At 42.6% G+C, this 22019-nt stretch overlaps 1 protein-coding gene across 1 annotated transcript in view; it reads right to left on the bottom strand.

The window, feature by feature from the left end:
• MAP3K12 (mitogen-activated protein kinase kinase kinase 12) overlaps window positions 1–21727 on the bottom strand; it is a 164494-nt gene extending 142767 nt beyond the window's left edge. The window contains exon 1 of the mRNA XM_060762871.2: window positions 21405–21727. The gene's annotated coding sequence lies outside the window, so the exon portion shown is untranslated. The remainder of the gene's footprint in view (window positions 1–21404) is intronic.
• Window positions 21728–22019: the final 292 nt, after the last annotated feature.

Below are 22019 nucleotides of genomic sequence, written 5' to 3'. Positions count from 1 at the left end.
TCTAGAGGCATTTTCTCCTGACATTTCACCTGCATCTATGGCAAGCATCCTCAGAGGTAGCAAGGTCATTCCACAGATATATAAACCCATTTTCCTAGTTCCAATAGACCTCGCTACCTCTGAGGATGCTTGCCATAGATGCAGGCGAAAAGTCAGGAGAAAATGCCTCTAGAACATGGCCATATAGCCCAAAAAAACCTACAAAAAACTTACCTACAACAACCCAGTGATTCTGGCCATGAAAGTCTTTGACAATTCAATATAAGATGTTTCTGAATATCCTGGTGAGAGCTCCTCTGAATTTGCCAGAAGTCCTGAACACATTCAAGGACAACAGTAGGTCAACTCACTTTCTGAATGAATGGCATGCATCTTTGCAGTAATAATATTTTTCCTGCAGAGCTGCCCATATGGTCAAGCTGAATGGAATACTTTACCACGATTTATATAAGGCGCCTCATCTTGCCTGATCTTGGAAGCTAAACAAGGTCAGCCCTGGCGAACACCTGAATGGAAGCTAACAAGAAATAGCAGGTACTTTCTGTAGGATATATTTTAGAGGAAGGAACTGACAAGATCTAAGAAAGCCCTATGAAATCTATGGGGGTCAACGTTGTCGACTGATGACTTGAAGGTAAACATACACACATGCAAATCTTTTTCATTACTAGACAAGGAGCCCCCAGTGGAGCAATGGTTAAACCCTTGTGCCGGCTGACCAAAAGGTTGGTTGTTTAAATCTGTGGAGTGGAGTGAGCTCCTATCTGTCAACTCCAGCTTCCCACGAGAAGCCTCTCACTGGATAGTAAAACATCCATGTGTCCCCTGGGTAACGTCCTTGCAGACGGCAAATTCTCTCACACCAGAAGCGACTTGCAGTTTCTCAAGTTGCTCCTGACACAGAAAAAACCCTACCAGACAGGTAGCTGATTTTGGAAGTAATGTAAAGGCAGTAAATCAGTGGTTATTGTATTTTTACACTCAGGGATGAGAGATACTTATGGGTTTTTCTTCCTCAAGGGCCAACATATCTTGGTGATCATTGGGTGATATGTACCCTAAGCAGAGGGAACAGACAAGTATATATTGCTCAGTCATAAGCAGCAACTTTTATTGGGCAGGCCCTGTCAAACAGAACTAGAATCATTGACACACAGAGAGATATTAAACACAGGACGGTGATAGTCCCTGCCTTGAATGGTAGAAGTACAAGACTGACTCTGGGGACATCATGGAACAAAACACGGAGGGAATTTGGGGAAAAGTTTTGCTGAAAGTGTAGCTACTATGGAGGAATCTGTGTAGAATGTGGAGCAGCTTTCACTGTGGAATCAATCAACCTACGATTTCTGTAAATTATTATTATTATTTACTAGCCGTCCCCTGCCACGCGTTACTGTGGCCCAGTCTGTGTATATGTGATTTGTGTGTGCATAGATTTGTGTATATGTGTATATTTGTGTGTTTGTGTGTATATGTGGTTTTGCGCATGTGTTGTAATGTATTTTTTTGTTTTTTGGCTTTTTAAGTCCCTCCTATTGTGTTTTTCAGTGTTTTTATAAGTGATGGTCACTCGTTGGCCTGGTAGGTGTATTGTGTCCAAATTTGGTGTCAATTCGTCCAGTGGTTTTTGAGTTATGTTAATCCCACAAACGAATATTACATTGGGTTGTTGTAGGTTTTTTACTGGCTATATGGCCATGGTCTAGAGGCATTCTCTCCTGACATTTTGCCTGCATCTATGGCAAGCATCCTCAGAGGTAGTGAGGTCTGTTGGAACTAGGAAAAAGAGTTTATATATCTGTGGAATGACCAGGGTGAGACAAAGGACTCTTGTCTGCTGGAGTTAGGTATAATGTTTCAACTGACCACCTTGATTAGCATATAATGGCCTGACAGTGCATAGAGCAAACTTTTATTGAGAGGTGATTAGATGTCCTTGTTTGTTTCCTCTCTGTTGTTGTGCTGTTGTAATTTTAGAGTTTTTTTTTAATACTGGTAGGCAGATTTTGTTCATTTTCATGGTTTCCTCTTTTCTGTTGAAATTGTCCACATGCTGGTGTATTGTGAATATTACATTTTTATTTATATAGATTTTCCCTGTCAAACATAGCTCAAAGCAGGTGACGCATGCAGATGAGAGCTAGTGTGGTACACTGCTTAGAGCAGGGGTCAGTAACATGTGGCCTATGGGCTCCATAGCCCTCTGCCACTTTTTGGTCCCTTTGGCTTCCGATGTTTTGTTAAAACATGAAGAAGCATAGAGAAAATCTAATTGAAAGCAGGGCGCACACACTGTGCATATCTAATTTACTTTAAGAAGGAGAGGGTTTATTATTTAACTGGAGATAGACCCAATCACTTATTGTTCCTATAGAAGAGGTGATGTGATCCACAGGAGATCTAAGAGGTAGGAAACTGGCCCTCAAATTCTCCAATGTTGCTTATTCCTGGCTCAGAGAGTTGGGCAAGAACTAGAAAGACCTCTGGTTGTAATCTTTTCTCAGTCACACATTTCCTGGGTTGACCTTGGGCAGCCACTCATTCTGTCTAGCCGACCTCTTAAGGCTGTTACAGGGATATTGATGGGGAAGGGAGAATAGCTGTGTATGCTACGCTTTGGGGAAAGAGTGGGATAGGAAAGTAATAGCAAATAAAATACTGTATAAAAGCAACCAAACAGCCACAGCACACTAACAATAACTCAGCAACTGGCTTGAGTTGAACAAATTGATCTAATGGGCAACTGGACTGTCAGGAAGCGAAACAAGATGAACCACATTGGTGGAGATACAGTTAATACCTCCAGAAAACCTTAAAGGAAAACGCTTGCTTTAGATCCTCGGCAAACAATTAGGATCTATTGGGAAGGCTACTCCATTATGAGAAAGAGACATTCTCAGCCGTTACCGTCCCGGAGCAGTACCTATTGATCTACTCACATTTGCATGTTTTCAAACTGCTAAGTTGACAGAAGCTGGGGCTAACAGCGAAAGCTCATGCCGCTCCCCAGATTCGAACCTGTGACCATTAGAGGGGTGTGGGAGGTTCGAACCACACTGGGTGACACCATTAGAGTGGGTGACACTGTAATGACGGCCTATAAAAGTTCTGTGCAGTGTTTTTACAGAAATGTATTATGCATAAAAATATCCCTGTACTTAGATACAAACATAAGCGCATCTTTCATAAGCCCAGCTTACATGCACTTACATGCTATTTCACTTTTAAAGCTTTTAATGTACATGAGCTGTAGTCAGAACTGTCTTCATTACAGAATTGCAATGATGCTTTGAATCATGTGGTTTCAAGCACACAGTGTTATTTTCATGGTTCCTCTATTTTTTTATAGTCCAATTTTCTGATATTTTAGCTTCAATATTGTATTATGGTCTAGTAGCAGAGGAGGCGTATGGAGGTGACACTGTGCATTACTGCATCAGGTGACACCAACCCTAGTGATGTCACTGCCAGATGGGACTCTGGAGATATCATCAAGCATTACATGTTAAGCACCGACCACAGTTTTTAGGACACATCATTCAAATAAAAAAACCCATCAAAGTCTAATTATCCAGTTAGAAATCAAATTTTCAGGCTCTGCCTTGAATAGAAATCAATAAACTTTTCCCAGTTGTGCTTTTAATACTTTCCCAAGCCCTGCTTTTGATAATACGTGGGACTTCTAGAGAATACCAAAGCAGACAAGAATTTCCCCTTAGTGACCACTTCTCTTACAGAGAAGTTTGGGAAACTTTGCAATACGCGAGGATAGGAGAGGAAGTGTCAGACTACGGGTGCATCTCCACTGTAGAAATGAAGTTTGACACCACTTTAACTGCCATGGCTCAATGCTATGGAATCATGGGAGTTGTAGTTGCACCGGGAATGTGGCGCAGCTGGCTGGCTGTCAGCTGCATTAAGATCACTACTGACCGAAAGGTCATGAGTTCAAAGCCAGCCCAAGTTGGAGTGAGCTTCCAGCCAATTTGTGTAGCTTGTTGTTGACCTTTGCAACCCGAAAGACAGTTGCATCTGTAAAGTAGGAAATTCAGGTACCACCTATGTGTGGCGAGGCTAATTTAATAAATTTACAAGGCCATCTCCAGCAAAAGCACGAAGGGAATACAGAAAGTACTTCATCAGTGTTACAGATGGACGATGAAGCGACAGCTCCCCTGGTGGCCAGAAATTTGGAATGTTAAATAGCCTCTGACTGTCTGTCTATATGTGCTGTGTGTCTATGACATTGAATGTTTGCCATGTATGTGTACATTGTAATCCGCCCTGAGTCCCCTGCAGGGTGAGAAGGGTGGAATATAAATACTGTAAATAAATAAATAAATAGTTCAGTGAAGCACTAGTAAAAAGGTAAAGGTATTCCCCTGACATTAAGTCCAGTCTTGTCTGACTCTGAGGATTGGTGCTCATCTCCATTTCTAAGCCAAAGAGCCGGCATTGTCCCTAGACACCTCCAAGATCATGTGCCTGGCATGACTGCATGGAGCACCGTTATCTTCCAGCCGGAGCAGTACCTATTGATCTACACACATTTGCATGTTTTCAAATTGCTAGGTTGACAGAAGCTGGGGCTGACAGCAGAAGCTCATGCCGCTCCCTAGATTCGAACCTGTGACCTTTCAGTCAACAAATTTAGCAGCTCAGCGATTTAACCCACTGCGCCACTGGGGGCTCCAAAGCACTAGTACTCTTTGGCAAATGATGCTTGTCAGTCTCCAACTTGCATTATACCATAGCATTAAGTCATGGCTGATAAAGTGCTATCAAACTGCATTCATTCTACAGCGGAGATACAATCCAATCCTCCAGAGAGTCTAAAATTGTTGTCTCAAGGCAGCTGTGGCAGTGGGGACCAAGAATACACAGAAAGAGCAGGAATCTTTTATTTTTAAGATAGCGCTCTCACCCTGAGACCCCTCTTCTTAACTCAAGGAACCGAGATTCTGGTTGGAACCCTGAACACAGGCATTCTGTGTTGCAATGCTATATTTCTATATTTACATTGTTCCCCTTATGGAATAAGCCAATGGGCTGAGCCTATAAGCAGGAAGCTTTTCATTAAAGGCACAAAATTCTGCACTGATGATGCTGATGTTGCAACTGCATGAAAATCTTGAAGGACAGCAGAGAAAAAGTGGAGCTGCAATCACTTGACAATGAAGGCATCTGGGTTCTTTGAAAAAATGTGAATGAACCAAGGAGGGTGCTTCCAGAATCAGATGGAAAAGCTATATTTGGAACCAAAGTTGTTAAACTGAACCAGAGCAAGGGGAAAAAACACACATTAGTTTTCACATATTATTGGATGGGGAGAGCAGTAGCAAAGGTGACTGTGATAACCTTGGAGCATAATGAAATTACTCCTATTATCTTAAATTTTGGGGTACCTTGAGCGACATGACTTGTAAATGACATTTAGGGGATTATTTGGAGGACGTTTGGAGTGTCTTTGTATTTTAAAATGATTAATTTTTAAATAACTGTTAGTAATGAGTTACTAAGGAGTAACTCTGCTTGCTGCTCACATATAAAGGTTAAAAACAACATTACTATATTGACTTATAAGCTCTGTGAAGAACACCTTCATAGAATCCTAGAGGTGGAAGAGACCTCATGGGCCATCCAGTCCAACCCCATTCTGCCAAGAAGCAGGAAAGTCGCATTCAAAGCACCCCTGACAGATGGCCATCCAGCTTTTGATTAAAAGCCTCCAAAGAAGGAGCCTCCACTACAATCCGTGGCAGAGAGTTCCACTGCTGAACAGCTTTCACAGTCAGGAAATTCTTCTTAATGTTCAGGTGGAATCGCCTTTCCTTGAGTTTGAAGCCATTGTTCCACAACCTAGTCTCCAGGGCAGCAGAAAACTCCTCCCTATGACTTCCCCTCATATATTTATACATGGCCCTCATCATGTCTCCTCTCAGCCTTCTCTTCTGCAGGCTAAACATGCCCAGCTCTTTAAGCGGATCCTCATAGGGCTTGTTCTCCAGATCCTTGATCCTTTTAGTTGCCCTCCTCTGGACACATTCCAGCTTGTCAATATCTCCCTTCAATTGTGGTGCCCAGAATTGGACATAGTATTCCAGGTGTGGTCTGACCAAGGCAGAATAGAGGGGTAACATGACTTCCCTGGATCTAGACATTATACTCCTATTGATGCAGGCCAAAATCCCATTGGCTTTTTTAGCCTCTCCATGACATTGTTGGTTTGTGTTTAACTTGTTGTCCATGAGGACTCCAAGATCTTATCCATGCATACTGCTGTCCATCCAGGCATTCCCTATCTTTGCATTTCATTTTTTCTGCCTAAGTGGAGTATCTTGCATTTGTCCCCGTTGAGCTTCATTTTGTTGGTTTTGACCCATCTCTTGCCCCACCTTCCACAAGACAGCAGAAGAATGAAACAGATAATCAGCGATGGGAACTAATTAAAATCAGTTATCTTTTTAAACATCCTTTTTATTGAACCAAATCAAGTGCTGAATGTAAGTCAACACTTTGGAAAGTTTTATTGATTTAATGGTTCGAGTTCATCTGGATTAGTAATTGAATTTAGGGCATGGTCTCAAAGCCAGATCTGTCTAAACATTCTGAATCACAAAAAATCAGTTCTGCAAATACAACAATTCTTCAGATTTTATTACAGTTGAGATAAATATTCATTAAGACGTGTTTGTCTGAATCTCTAAAGGGTCAGTTTAATTTTGTTTTACCCTGCCAAACTGCAATGAAAAAGACAAGCTATCCACATTGTTATGACTTGGATTTTGAAATGGATTAATGTGATGCATAAAACAGAGCCATAAAACGTGCTTGGTTTTACCTTGGCAACTCAATGTTGCTCAGCTTAATATACCTCACAAGGTTATTTTTAGGATAAAGTGGGTAAGAGAAGAGCCACATATGTCACATTGAACTTCATGGAAGGAAGTGGGGCATACATGCAAAAGATAACTAAAGAGTGTCTCTCCTACAAAACATTGTAAGATTCCAATGCAGTAATAACTAACAATGCAAACTGCTCCATCTAAGGAGATGAAAAATAATATAAATATATTAATCATATGTCCATCGTGTGTTTCAATGGCAGTTTTGTTCTTGTTTATGATAATAGTAATTCAAGGATAAAAGGTTTTAAACAAACAAGTAAAAGAGCAGTGGGAAGGGGGCAATATCCAGGTAGTTCTCCTGTTTGATGCATTTGGCATCTTTCCTGATCTGAATTTTAAAATGCTTATTATTGAGACATTTGCTGGAATCCACATGGGAATCAATAAAAAAAAAGAGAGAGGTGGGTGGAAATGAGACTATGGTCTCTTCCACACAGCCCTATATCCCAGAATATTAATCCCAGATTTTCTGAGTGTGAACTCAGATAATCCAATTCAAAGCAGATGTTGGGGGATTTTCTGCCTTGATATTCTGAGATATAGAGCTGCGTGGAAGTCCCCTATGATGGAGAAAAGGAAAGCAAGGGGATGGTGTTTGGTGGAATAGGAGAGAAATATATATGGGTAGTGTCATTGTTTCCTTCTTTCCCATTCTCAGGAGTAGAGAATGGAGTAAAGTCATTGGCCCCTTCCACGCAGGTGAATAAAATCCCACATTTTCTGCTTTGAACTGGGATATATGGCAGTGTGAACTCAGATATTCAAAGCAGATATTGTGGGATTTTCTGTGTTGATATTCTGGGTTATATGGGTGTGTGGAAGGGCCCTTGGATGAGATTTCTTTTAACTTCGTTTTGCGATTGAAATTTTAGCACAGGTATTGATTTAAATATATATGACAATTTAACATGAACATAATGCTCAATATTGCCATTTCTAACATGAACTGGATAATTAAGATATTTAAGATTAAGGTACAGGTAAAGGTAAAGGTTTTCCCCTGACATGAAGTCTAGTCGTGTCCGACTCATCTCCATGCTCATCTCCATTTCTAAGCCGAGGAGCCGGCATTGTCCGTAGACACCTCCAAGGTCATGTGGCCAGCATGACTGCATGAAACGCTGTAACTTCCTGCAGGAGTAGTACCTATTGATCTACTCACATTTGCACGTTTTCAAACTGCTAGGTTGGCAGAAGCTGAGGCTAACAGTGGAAGCTCACCCTGCTCCCCGGATTCGAACCTGTGACCTTTTGATCAACAAGTTCTGCAGCTCAGCGCTTTAACCCACTGCAACACTGGGGGCTCCGATATTTAAGATTATTAATGAATAACTCTGAACCCTTTCCTGCAAATTTTTCTATCTCTGCCCAACTTAATTTAAATTCCAATACTAGCCCAAGTGTGCCTGTATATTGTATAATTCATACTGTTTGACACCGCTTTAACTGTCATGGCTCAATGCTCTGGAAACATGAGATTGGAGTTCTACAAGCTCTTCAGCCTTCTGTGCCAGAGGCCTCTTCCACACAGCTGTATAAAATCCACACTAAACTGGATTATATGGCAGTGTGGACTCAGATAATCCAGTTCAAAGACAATATTGTGGATTATCTCCCTTGATATTCTGGATTATATGGCTGTGTGGAAGGGCCCAGAGTGCTGGCTTCCTCAACAAATTACAAATCCCAGGATTCCAGAGCAGCATGTCATGGCAGCTAAAGTGGTGTTAAACTGCATTAATCCTACAGTGAAGATGTAATTTGAGACAAACCTAGCCCTGTGAAATATCTGTTATTCAGTTTAAATAAGCACAAGGAGAGAGGATCACATTATTCCCATTCCACAGTTGATCTTCTCCATATGTAGAAAGTGAAAGTTTAGAGAGAAAGACCACCTCTGCCCATTTTTTAAATCAAATGACATTGTTTTACTGCATGGTTTTTCACTAAAAGTATCCAGGATAATGCAATAAGGTAGGAGGAAGAGAAAGGACTTAGGACATTTTAAAACAGACATGGGCAAACTTTCTAACTTGGGGGCCTCATGCTAGTACTTCCTGCTAAGAGGACTGGCTTCCCAGGAAGAGAAGGAGGAAGGAAAGAGAGAAGGAAGAAAGGACGAAAGGGAGGAAGGGAAGGATGGAAGGAGAAAGAGGGAGAGATTGAAGGAGGGCAGAAAGAGGGAAGGAAGGAACGAAAAAGGGAAAGAAGGATATTTTTTTTTGTCTTGTCAGGAGCAACTTGAGAAACTGCAAGTCGCTTCTGGTGTGAGAGAATTGGCCATCTGCAAGGACGTTGCCCAGGGGACGCCCGGATGATTTGATGTTTTTATCATCCTTGTGGGAGGCTTCTCCCATGTCCCCGCATGAGAAGCTGGAGTTGATAGAGGGAGCTCATCCACCTCTCCCCGGATTCGAACCTGTGACTTGTCGGTCTTCAGAAGGAAGGATGAAAGGATGGAAGGAAATTGCTACTTTTTTCACACAAAAAACACCTTTTAAGGAATTTCTAGGCTTTCCAGCATGACGATATGGTTGACCTCCATTGGAAACTGATCAATTTACTAATTAGCCCCGAACTTGCACTCAATTGTTTGGTTTGCCAGCTTAATGTACTGTCAGGTTTCCACATTCGTTGGAATTAGGGGCACAAGATCCCCATGAAAGAAACAATAAAAAACAATACAATGTCTAGGCTTTCCAGCATGACAATATGGTTGACTTCCACGGAAAGCTGACCAAAGAATTTCACTGGAAGACCTAGATATTCCTAGTGAAATTTCTCTAAAAATCTCTAGGTCCTCCAGAATGACTGGGAAAGTTGACCATAAAGTCACATTGGAGGACTTATGGCCCTTCCACACAGCCATATGACCCAGGATATCAAGGCAGAAAAGGCCACAATATCTGCTTTGAATTGGAATATCAGAGTCCATGATGCCATATATTCCAGTTCAATGTGGATTTTATACAGCTGTGTGGAAGGGACCTTTGGTACAGAAGGCTGCCATATATTCCAGTTCAAAGGAGATAATATGGGATTTTATTCAGCCGTGTGGAAGGGACCCTAGACATTCCTAGAAAGAGCATGTTAATTAAATCCATTAATACTCAAATCCAAAAAAAGAAAAACAACAGAGGGACAACTGTAAATATCTCTTCTGGCATGCCTACCCAGTCCATTTTAATCATGAATTTTAAACGTGTCTTGTTTTCACTATATTTTAATCTTTGTTCTGTGTATATTAATATATGTATTTGTAGAAGTGTGTTTTAATGTATGTATTTTATGTAATTTTTATGATGATTATGTGTTTTAGCTATGTTGTAACCCTCCTCAAGCCACGAGGTGAGGCAGGTAAGAAAGAAAATTATTATTATTATTATTATTATTATTATGGTGTTGAAGGCTTCCATGACAGACAGGAAACAATCAGGGCCGACTAACACCTCCCAGCAAAGGATTCGCAGGCAGGAAGCAGGCAGGCTTTGAAGCTACAAGGCTATTCAATGCTCATCAAGGTGGCCAATTGCAATATTCACACTTGCCTCAAGCAGACAAGAGTTCTTTCTCCCACCCTGGACATTCCACAGATATATAAACCCCACTTGCCTTGTTTCCAACAGACCTCACAACCTCTGAGAATGCCTGCCATAGATGTGGGTGAAACGTCAGAAGGGAATGCTTCTGGAACATGACCATACAGCTTGGAAAACTCACAGCAACACATTATATCATCATCATCAACAACAACAACAACAACAACATGCTTGGTCCACAACATCAGTTTATACATGTGAAATCCAGAACAGAAAACTTACTAGATTCTTAATTTTAGTGTTATTGAGCAACACATCAAATTTGGTAGCCCTGTGGTCAGGCAGCTAGATTTGTGCGTCATTATCAGAAAGAAAGACTGAAAAACATTTTGATTTCTAATATATATGTTGAACCCTGTTTAAATAGTATTTGAAAAGTTATCCAGAGACTGTTTGAAACAGCACAGGCTGGACAGGAGAGTATAGTTTGGGTCACCAACAGGAAGGTCATCAAGGATGGAGCTCCTTGAAGTCATTACAAGAGTCCTGTGACTCATCGACTCATGAACATAAACCCTAGACAGATTCCTATTGAAATTACTTAAGATGTCATGATCTTAAGCTGTTTCTGCTAAGTGCTAACTCCTAATGAACCCACTACAATAGTGGTTCTCAACTTGTGGGTCCCCAGATGTTTTGACCTTCATTTCCCAGAAATCCTAACAGCTGGTAAATTGGCTGGGATTTTTGGGAGTTGTAGGCCAAAACACCTGGGGACCCACAGGTTGAGAACCACTAATGTTGATGAGATTCCTTCCTTTACCGGGAAACAAGCACCGTAAGGCAAGTGAAGCAATGTGTCAGCCTTAGGATGCATCATCTCTAGAGAATGAAAGTCATTTGACACCACTTTAACAGCTGTAGCTTAGCACATTTAAAAAGTTCTTTAGTTTTCACTGCCAAAGAGTACTGAAGTCTCACCAAACTATAAATCCCTGTATTGAGCTCTGGCAGATAAATTGGCATTAAACTGCATTCATTCTACAGCAGAGGTCCTCAAACCAAGGCCCGGGGGCTGAATACGGCCCTCCAAAGGAATTTATCCGGCCCTGGCTCAGGGTCAACCTAAGTCTGAAATGACTTGAAAGCACACAACAACAACAACAACAACAACAACAACAACAACATTCCTGTCTCATCAGCCAAAAGCAGACCCACACTTCCCATTGAAATACTAACAAGTTTATATTTGTTAAAATTGTTCTTAATTTTAATTATTGTATTGTTTTAAAGTGTTTTTTGCATTACAAGTAAGAAGGAGGAAGGAAAGAAAGAAGGAGAGCAGTGTGCATAGGAATCCATTCCTATTTGTTTGTTTGTTTTTTTCAAATTATAATCCGGCCCTCCAACAGTTTGAGGGACTGTAACCTGGTCTACTGTTTAAGAAGTTTGAGGACCCCTGTTCTACAGTATAGAGCCAGCCTCAGTCTTATCTTCTGCAGTATGGAAATAATGCTATAGCGATATAAAGAAATCAACTGATATTCTATATTTTAATATCATAATCATGCTGTCTGGTGATGATGGGAATAGTATTTCAATATATATAAAACAGGCATGGGCTTTGGCCCACCAGGTGTTTTGGACTTCAACTCCCACAATTCCTAACAGCCTACCAACTGTTAGGAATGATAGGAGTTGAAGTCCAAAACACCTAGAGGGCTGAAGTTGGCCCATGCTTGATACAGAAGCTCTCAGGCTGATGAAAACTAGTTTAATTTTCTCTCTTCCTCTCTTTCTCTCTCTCTGAAAAGCACAAATCATCCTGGCTTCTGAACAAATATTTTTCATTTCAGATAATCAGCTAGCCAATCTGAATGCGCCACCATTTCGACAGAACTGGAACTCTCTGCAACTGTGCGTCACACCAGGTTGAATATCGAATATAAAGTGAGACCATTCTGATGTGAGAAGCCATTTAACCAATCGGCAGTCTTTACTCCCTCCGTTATTTACACATTAATATTCTATTGGCTGTCGAGACTTGGATGAGCAAAGTAATGTTGGCAAACGAATGAAGTTCTTATAAGGACAGAGACATTTTGGGCCTGCCAAGCAAATATTATAGAAATATATCAGATTCTGTCCATTCATATCCAGAGCGCAGTCTAAAATTTGGGAATGGGTTCAATGTGGTTTCCAAAAACCCGCAGAACACATTGCCACACAACAGAGATCCACAGGGCTTTGTTTCCAGTTGAACAAGGCCCATCAAAAATCTCATAACATGGTAGTTCCCAACTTTTGGTCTTCTAAGCATTTGAAACTTCATCTGAAACCCAAAACACCTGGAGAACAAAGGTTAGAAACCCCCTGTTATTGCAGACTCTTGGTTCTCAACCTGTGGGTCCCCAGATGTTTTGGCCTTAAGCTCCCAGAAATCCTAACAGCTAGTAAACCCCCATTAGAATGACAAATGGAAATACTTCAGGTGAAAGTTGAAATTAGAGACACGGGGAATGCATTTGCTTCTCAGATGAGAGCCTATGACCACAGTCTTCACAAAGCCAATGTCCTTTGAGCCACACATTTCCTTCAACAGCTAGATATTACTCTTACAGTAAGTACTGAGCAGATATGTACACTTATACACATTGGCAACTTTAATTAACCCAGAAGGTATTGTTGCCATGCAATTAAAACAAGAGGCCAGAGTGTTTACATTCATTCCTGGACTCAAGGAAGAGATGGGGTTTCATAGTATTATTATTATTATTATTATTATTATTATCTATATTCCACAACTAGAAATGTTGGAAGGGCAGCTATGAAGGAACTAGATAATATCCTGACGGTTAAATAAATATAATTGAATATCCAAGTCAAGGTTGCCCTTGCCATCATATTTTCCATTTCTGTGTATGGTTATGAAAGCAGGACAGTGAAAGGAGTTGATGATAGGCAGAAAATCTACTTCTTTGAAACATGGTCATGGAGAAGAGTTCGACAGAGACCATGGACAGCTCAAAAGACAAATAAATAGGGCCTGTTGCAAATTAAGCCTGAATTCCCTCTAGAAGCCAAGATGACTAAATTGAAACTGTCGTACTTTGGTCATGTCATGACAAAAAAAAGGACTCATTCGAAAATAATATAATGTTTGGTAAAGCAGGAGCAGGAGGGAAATAGCATGATAAGTAGATAAACTGAGGAAAGGACGCCATAAAGATCCTGAGTTTGCAAAACCTGAGAAGGCAGTTGAATAAGATTTGGAGGCATCTTATTCATGGGGTTGCCACAAGTCAGAGTCAGGCAACTGTGGAACACCTAGGGGCCGCATTATCCCTGGAGTGCAGGTCACTCATCTAAAAAGTCATTTGGATGGAAAGTACAGAATAGGAACATTTAAAAAAGCACATTAAATGCTAAAAATGCTGATTCACTTCTAATAAAGTCATAAATTGTGATTCTCCACTGCACCAAATCTGAGGTAGGTATGGATTCTTTTTTTTTTCAAATGTGGTGCAGCGGGTTAAACCGCTGAGCTGAAGAACTTGCTGACTGAAAAGTTGACAGTTCGAATCCAGGGAGTGGAGTGAGCTCTCACTGTTAGCTCCAGCTTCTGCCAACCTAGCAGTTCGAAAACATGCAAATGTGAGTGGATCAATAGGTACTCTTCTGTGGGAAGATAATGGTGTTCCATGCAATCATGCCAGCCACATGATCTTGGAGATGCCTATGGACAATGCCGGCTTTATGGCTTAGAAATGAAGATGAGCACCATCCCCAGTGTTGGGCATGACTAGGCTTAATGTCAAGGGGGAACCTGGGTTATCTGAGTCCACACTGCCATATATTCCAGTTCAAAGTAGATAATGTAGGATTTTATTCAGCTGTGTGGAAGGGCCCACAGTTTCCTGTAAGCCAAAATTCCTCAAGCTTTCAGATGCAGTCCCTCCAACCAGCGACTGCTGGTACTGGAAGTTTGTGTTAAAATCATTTCATTTGTTTACAGGCTGAACTGTTTATAAAGTAACCCTCAAATCAAACAAAATCCAGACACAAAGTTCTGAAAGATGCAAAAACTAGGAGCTGTTCTGAAACTGGAGCAACAAGTTAAGAAAGGGTTGGGAATGAAGAGGGGAAATCAGGTTGCAAATATGTGTAAAATTTGGAGAGAAGGCAACCTTTACAGAAGGCTATTCCTTCTGTAAAAATGAAAATAAAATAAGGTAAACATGGCAAGGAACTGATTGAGGGAGGTATTTTTTTTACCCTTGATGAGCTCTCTAGCTTATATAATGTTTTTTAGATTAGCATTCCAAAATTGGTCCCTTACTCCCCTTTTCTGAATTGGTGCATCACAATATTGTGCTGTTAATGAGGCTATTAACCTATATCACCAGGATGTTCTAGGAATACAGTCAGAAGGAAGAGAGAGGTGTATGCCACCTTGAACTCTTTTGAAGAAAAGCAGGAGAGTCTACTTTGGTCAGACTTCATCTGGAATATTGTGTCCAGTTCTGGGCCCTACAATTCAAGAAGGATATTCACAAACTGGAACATATCCAGAGAAGAGAAACCAAAATCGTCAAAGATCTGAAAGCGTCTTTGGGAGCTGGATATGAAGTCTGAGAGGAGTTGTGAGCCATGTATAAATATGTGAAAAGGGTATCCAAAGGAAGAAAGAACAGGCTTCCTTTTTGCTGTCCTAGAGACTAGGACTCAATGGAGCTATTGGTTCAAAGGCCAGGAAAGAAAGAACATCCCACCTGAACAGTAGGAAGAACATCCTGACCGTAAGAACTGCTGTTCAGCAGTGGAACACTCTCTCTCTTAGACTATGGTTGAAGCTCCTTCCTTGGAGACTTTTGAACAGAGGTTGGATGGCAATCTGTTGGGGATGCTTTGTGGTTTTCCTGAATTGGACTAGGTGGCCCATGTGGTTTAAACAGAGGTTGGATGGCCATCTGACAGGGGTGCTTTGATTGTTCTTTTCCTGAGTTGGACTAGATGGCCCATGTGGTTTAAACAAAGGTTGGATGGCCATCTGACAGGAGTGCTTTGATTGTGCTTTTCCTGCATGGCAGAGTTGGACTGGATGTCTCATGCGGTCTCTTCCAACTCTATGATTCTATATGTTTTACTTGGGGAAGAGAAGGTTGAGAGGGGATGCCCAAGTTCAAATATTTGAAAGGATGCCACACTGTGCAAGGGACAAACTTGTTTTCTGATGCTCCAGAGTCTTGGACACAGAGCAAAAGAATCAAATTGCAGGAAAAGGGATTTGATCTAAACATTGAAGGCCCTTCCACACAGCCCTATCAAGGCAGAAAATCTCACATTATCTGAATGTGGTCTCAGATAACCCAGTTCAAAGCGGATATTGTGGGATTTTCTGCCTTAATATTGTGGGATATAGGACTGTGTGGAAGGGCCCTAGGAAGAACTTTCTGATAGTAAGAGATGTTTGGCAGTGGAATATGCTGCCTCAGAAAGTGGTGGGATCTCCTTCTCTGGAGGATTTTAAGCAGAGGATGAGGCCATTTGTCCTGAGAGATTGGATTGTATATTCCTTCATGGCAGGGAGTAGAACTTATGTCCTTTGCAGTCTTCCAATTCTATGATTTTATGTAAGAAATTAATAACGAACTGTGTTATAGCAGACCAGCTGTGTCTATGCACTTTGCTTTCTTTAGTCACAGCTGCAATTCCCCAGAATCTTGAGAAAGTGTCTTTCTTGGGTTTTTGCCTGTCATTTTTTAAACTGAACGATGGCAGGGCTAAAGACCTGGAACTTGAAATGTGAAACATATCTGTATTTCTGCTGAATGATGGCTCCCCAGTTTCTCTAATTTAATGGAAACGTGAAGTTGTTGCTAGTACTACCAATCATCATCATAATCTTGTTGTCAAAGGGCCAGCTAACACCTCCCAACAAAGAATCCCTCCAGGCAACAATCAGCCAGGCTTTGAAGCTACAAGGCAATTCAATGCTAATCAAGGTGACCGATTACAACATTCACACTTGCCAAAAACGGACAAGAGTCCTTTCTCACACCCTGGACATTATTCCACAGATATATAAACTCCACTTGCTAGTTTCCAACAGACCTCACAACCTTTGAGGATGCCTGCCATAGATGTGGGTGAAATGTCAGGAGATAATGCTTCTGGAACATGGCCATACAGCCTGGAAAACTTACAGTAACCCATCGTCATCACAATTTTACTTATTTATACCTTGCTTTTCCCCAAGTTTGGGACTCAAAAATAGCTCACTAAAAAGTGTTTGATTTCAGCAATACAATTAAATACTTACAAAAAGTAAACATTAAAATGTAAAACTATTTACAATATCAAAACAATCCATGTCTGAATAAAAGAATAAAATGCAATGAGAAAAACAAAAAGTTCTTGTGTGTGTGTTTTGATTATATTTTTCTGTTTTCTTTTTTTCTTTTTTTACTCTGGAGGCTTGGATTTTACAGCCATCAGGATTAAAAATTAAGTAGTTCTCTGCATAAACATCTTAAATGGTTCTTACATTGGTAATTTAGGGCCCTTTCAAACAGGTCCTTATCCCAGGATCTGATCCCAGGTTTTTCCACTTTAAACTGAATTATATGAGTCCGTACTGCCAGATAATCTGAGATAAACAGAAAACCTCAGATCAGATCCTGAGATATAGTGCCAACTGGAAGGGCCCCTAGAATACTTCCACACTGCAGTTTGACAAATCTTTTAAATGCCATGGCTCAATGCTATGGAATCTTGGGAGTTGTAGTCTTACAAGGTCTTTAGCCTTCTCTGCCATTGAGTGCTAGTGCCTCACCAATTACCAATCCCAGGTTTCCATAGCATTGAGCCATGGTGATTAAAGTGTTGAATTTTGATTATGCAGTGTAGATGCCCTTTTAGGTAGGATAAAATATGATGGTTATCATATAGTCCTCTTCTAAATGTCCTTGGATTGCAACTCCCATTTACTATATCAACTTTAGTCAAAGGCAAGAGATGATGGATCATACCTTAACAACCTGTGGAGGACTACATGATTCTTGGCTATGTTTAGGAATTTTCACATAGTGTGGCCCCACACAACTGGATTTTTTTTTCATGTCAGGAACAACTTGAGAAACTGCAAGTCGCTTCTGGTGTGAGAGTGTTGGTCATCTGCAAGGATGTTGCCCAGAGGGTGCCTGGATGTTTTGATGTTTACCATCCTTGTGGGAGGCTTCTCTCATGTCCCCGCATGGGGAGCTGGAGCTGACAGAGGGAACTCCTCCGCCCTCTCCCCAGATTCGGAACCTCCAACCTGTTCGTCTTCAGTCCTGCCGGTACAAGGGTTTAACCCACTACACCATCGGGGGCTCCTGTACAACTGAATAAAATCCCACATTTTTTTTGCTTGAACTGGAATATATGGCAGTGTGGACTCAGATAATCCAGGTCAAAGCAGATTTTGTGGGATTTTCTGCCTTGATATCCTGGGATATAGGACTGTGTGGAAGGGCCCTAAGTTAGTTTATCACATATTTTGGACGAGGAAGCAATAGACAGAGATCAAGTGTCTGGGGTTATTTCCAGACATTTCTCATGGGGTTTAGAAGCGAAAGAGTTCCAGCATCCCAAATACCAGTCCCATAAGATCGTTCCACAATAAGGTCTTTCCCATCACATCTCTCCACATCACTCTTGTAACTGGAAATGGCAGGGATTGAGCCTGGGGCCCTTTTGCAAGCACATCAGCCCCTCTGCCTCTCTATACTCCATGGTTTGTCCTTAACAGTCAGTTCTGTGACCACACGGCAAATCTCTTAAATGAGTTAAATACAGATAGCACTGGTTTAGGGAAGAAGACAGGGAGGAGGCTGCAGATACGAGGCAGGGAGAGGCTTAAAATATTGGTCATTTGGCTCCCGGATAACAAACATGAACCTTGCAAGACTGCAATGAGAGTATTTCTTCATGCAGAGTGGCAAGAGAGGTCAATGGTAGTCCAGCTAAATCATGAAGTAAGATTGTAGGGGAGGTTAGCCCTTCTTCTCCAACCCCAATGCACCAGAGCATCTCTCTGGGCTCTTCCACGCAGCCCTATATCCCAGAATATCAAGGCAGAAAATCCCACAATATCTGGATTATCTGAGTCCACAGACATATAATGTGGGATTTCCTGCCTTGATATTCTGGGATATAGGGCTGTGTAGAAGGGCCCTCCAAAGGATTTGCATGGTCTAATAATTCCTTTTGCATCTGACCAGACCATAATATTGGGGGAGAAAGATGGGTACTGCCCCTTGCTGGACAATGGCACAAACTACAGATTGTTTCCATGCTCTCTCCTTGTTTTTGTTTTTTTAAAAGACAGATATGTTATATAGGGGCTTCTCCCCAAACCCTTTCTGTGTGAAGCAGGGTCAATTCCTCTAAGTTTTGGCAACTCTCCAGATAGAATTACACACTGACATTTAGTTGCTCCAGTAACGTAACATTTGACTTCTCTTTTCCTGCAAATCTGTGTTCTCCAAAATGGGTGCAGTCCAGGACTCCTCAACTCACATCTGGATGTGACAAAGCTAATATGAAGACTGGAGGCCTACAAGGGATAAGTGACTTTCCCAAGGTCATACAGGAAATCTGTGGCAAAGCAAAGGCCCTGTGCGATCCGCTTTCAAGCTTAGCAACCCTAAGTAATACACTGTGCTTCATAGCATCAGAGGCTGTGGGACACTTCCTTCCTGCATCAAAAATGAAAGTGAATGAGGTCAAGGAAAGGCTACCCAACATTCCCAGTAAAGCTGTCAAAAGAAGGCAGATAGATGGAGTAGAAGGATGAGAATGTGAGTGGCTGGAAAGACATAAATCTCCTCTTTTTCTCTTGACCTGAGAGCCGTCCCATGCTTACATTCCTCTTAATTTTCCTATAGTTCGTGCAAGGGAATGAGAGAGCCCTCCTCTCCTCTCCTCCAACCTTTGGGATGCTTTGTCAAATCTACTTATGGTGAATTTATGAGCTCCCAACACCATTTAGTCATCTATTTACCCAGATTCTCAAAATAATTTAAATAAACAGCAAAAGGGAGAGTGGATCTTTGTTCTCCTGCCTCCCTGCTTTATGGGACAAAAGGGAATTCTCGTTTGCTTTAAGAATTCTTCATGATGGTTGTGGTAAAAAGGTAAAGGTAAAGGTTTCCCCTGACGATAAATCTAGTTGTGTTCAAGTGACAGATTACAGGTGCATCTTCACTGTAGAAATGAAGTTTGATACCACTTTAACTGCCATGGCTTAATCATGGGAGTTGTAGTTTAGTGAAGCACTAGTAAAAAAGATAAAGGTTTTCCCCTTGACATTAAGTCCAGTTGTGTCCAACTCTGGGGGTTGGTGCTCATCTCAATTTCTACACCAAAGAGCCAGCGTTGTCCGTAGACACCTCCAAGGTCATGTGGCTGGCTAGACTGTATGGCGCACCATTACCTTCCTGCAGAAGTAGTACCTATTGATCTACTCATATTTGCATGCTTTTGAACTTTTTTTTCATGTCAGGAGCAACTTAAGAAACTGCAAGTTGCTTCTGGTGTGAGAGAATTGGCTATCTGCAAGGATGTTGCCCAGGGGATGCCTGGATCCTGTGGGAGGCTTTTCTCATGTCCCCTGCATGAGAAGCTGGAGCTGACAGATGGGAGCTCACCCTGCTCCCTGGATTCGAACCGCCAACCTTTCAGTCAGCATTCCTGCTGCCACAAGGGTTTAACCCATTGTGCCAACCTAGCAGCTGGGCCTAACAGAGGGAGCTCACCCCGCTCCCCAGATTTGAACTGCTGACCTTTCGATCAGCAAGTTCAGCAGCTCAGCGGTTTAACCTGCTACACCACCATTAAAATCCCTTAAAGCATACACCTGAGATGAAGAGAAAGAAACCAATAAGTGAGAAAGAGAGAATTAGAGAATATATGTCTCTAAGTGTATGCAGAGTGCTTTTATTTCCCTATTAAATGACCACAGCTATCACCAAAAGCATCTCATATTACGGCTGGAATTTCCCCATAAAGCACTCATCATTTCCAGCCTGCTTTTGAAGGCTGGCACCTCTGCTTCATTTGGAAGTGCCCGTAATTGGCAGCTAGGCCAAATTAAAGAAGCAGAGGGACAAAAGTGCCATCTCTTGCGTGCGTGAAGGGCCTGCGGAGAGTGTGCCAGCAGCATCCTTCCCGTCCTCGCCAGCCTGGTCCTGCCAGGGCCTGGGTCACCCTCCCCCTCTCCCAGCTGCTCCCTCCTCCCCATATCATCCCAGAGGAAGGAGGGGGAGGCCTGGGCCCATCTGCTCCTCTCCATCCTCCCTTCCTTGCCTCCCATTTCCACCAGGCAGATCCTCCTTGTTCCATAAGGCCTTGAAAAGCCTGATTCTGTGGGCAAAGCCAAAGAGGCGGCCTTGGGCTCTGAAACAAGCACATCCATCCATCCTTTGAGCACAACAAGCAAAACCTGGGCGGGGGGGGGGGGGGGGGAGGTAGGCAAACCATCTCTGATGCTCCCCTGGGGTGGCGCAAAAGCAATATCTCCAATCCATCCACACAGTGGCCTTTTCCATTTGGAGTTGCAGGCAGAGAAGAGGAAGATGGGGGAAGGAGAGGACCACTTGCCGCCTCCCTTCCCCACACTCTCTGTCCTGGAGCCTCTTTTTCTCTTTCCCTCCATCCAGTCCTAAGGGGGCCTCCTCTGGGAGAGTCACCCAGCAAAAGGTGATACAGGGGCTGATCTGAAATAGTGAGAAGGGTGAGAAGAAGAAGAGGTGCATCCCTTCCTAGGCTGGCCAGCGCCATCCTCATCCTCATCCTCATCATCATATCCTTGCCTCCATCCATCTCTCCATCACCATCCATCCAGATACTGCCCTCTCCTTCGGCCATTCCTTCCTTGGCCATTCCTTCCCTTCTCCATCCCTTCCCTTACCTCCACCTGACGCCTCCTCCGCCTCTTCTTCTTCCTCTCCTCCCGTCTTTCCTTGCAAGGCAGGGAACAAAAGCAATGCCCCTTCTTCCTCCTCCTCCTCTTCTTCTCTATCAGCTGGTCCCCATCTGGCTCCTCAATGCGCGCCCTGGACCCAGGCTGAGGCTCTAAGGAGGAGCATCCTCCTCCTCCTCCTCTTCCTCCTCCTCCTCCTCTTCCTCTTCTCTGTCCAAGGCGCGGTGGCAGAGAGGGATGGGGAGAGGCAGGGATGCAGGAGGAGGCGCCTCGCTGTGTGCCAGCCTCCCTTCCCTGCAACGGCAAGGAGGATAGCTCGGCCTCTTCCTCCTCCTCCTCCTCCTTTCCTTCCCTCCCTCCACTCAGCTCTCCTTCCCCCCTTTTCGGTGTCACCCTGGGGACAGACCCGCCTTGGCCCCTGGAACCACGCTGGGCTTCAACGCAAAGAGCAAGAGAAGGAATTAGGGGCAGCAGTGGTCCAGGACAGCTTCACCCATAACATCATCCCCCCTTCTGGGGTGCATCCACTGCTGGGGAAGGAATGCAGCTTGGACTCCCACTTAAACTACCATAGCTCAGTGCTAAGGGATCATGGGAGCTGCG

The sequence above is a fragment of the Anolis sagrei genome, chromosome 2 (genome assembly GCF_037176765.1).
Source record: "Anolis sagrei isolate rAnoSag1 chromosome 2, rAnoSag1.mat, whole genome shotgun sequence".
In the NCBI taxonomy this organism is placed as follows: domain Eukaryota; kingdom Metazoa; phylum Chordata; class Lepidosauria; order Squamata; family Dactyloidae; genus Anolis; species Anolis sagrei.
Note: the sequence above shows the minus strand (reverse complement) of the source record. Positions and strands in the feature narration are given on the sequence as shown.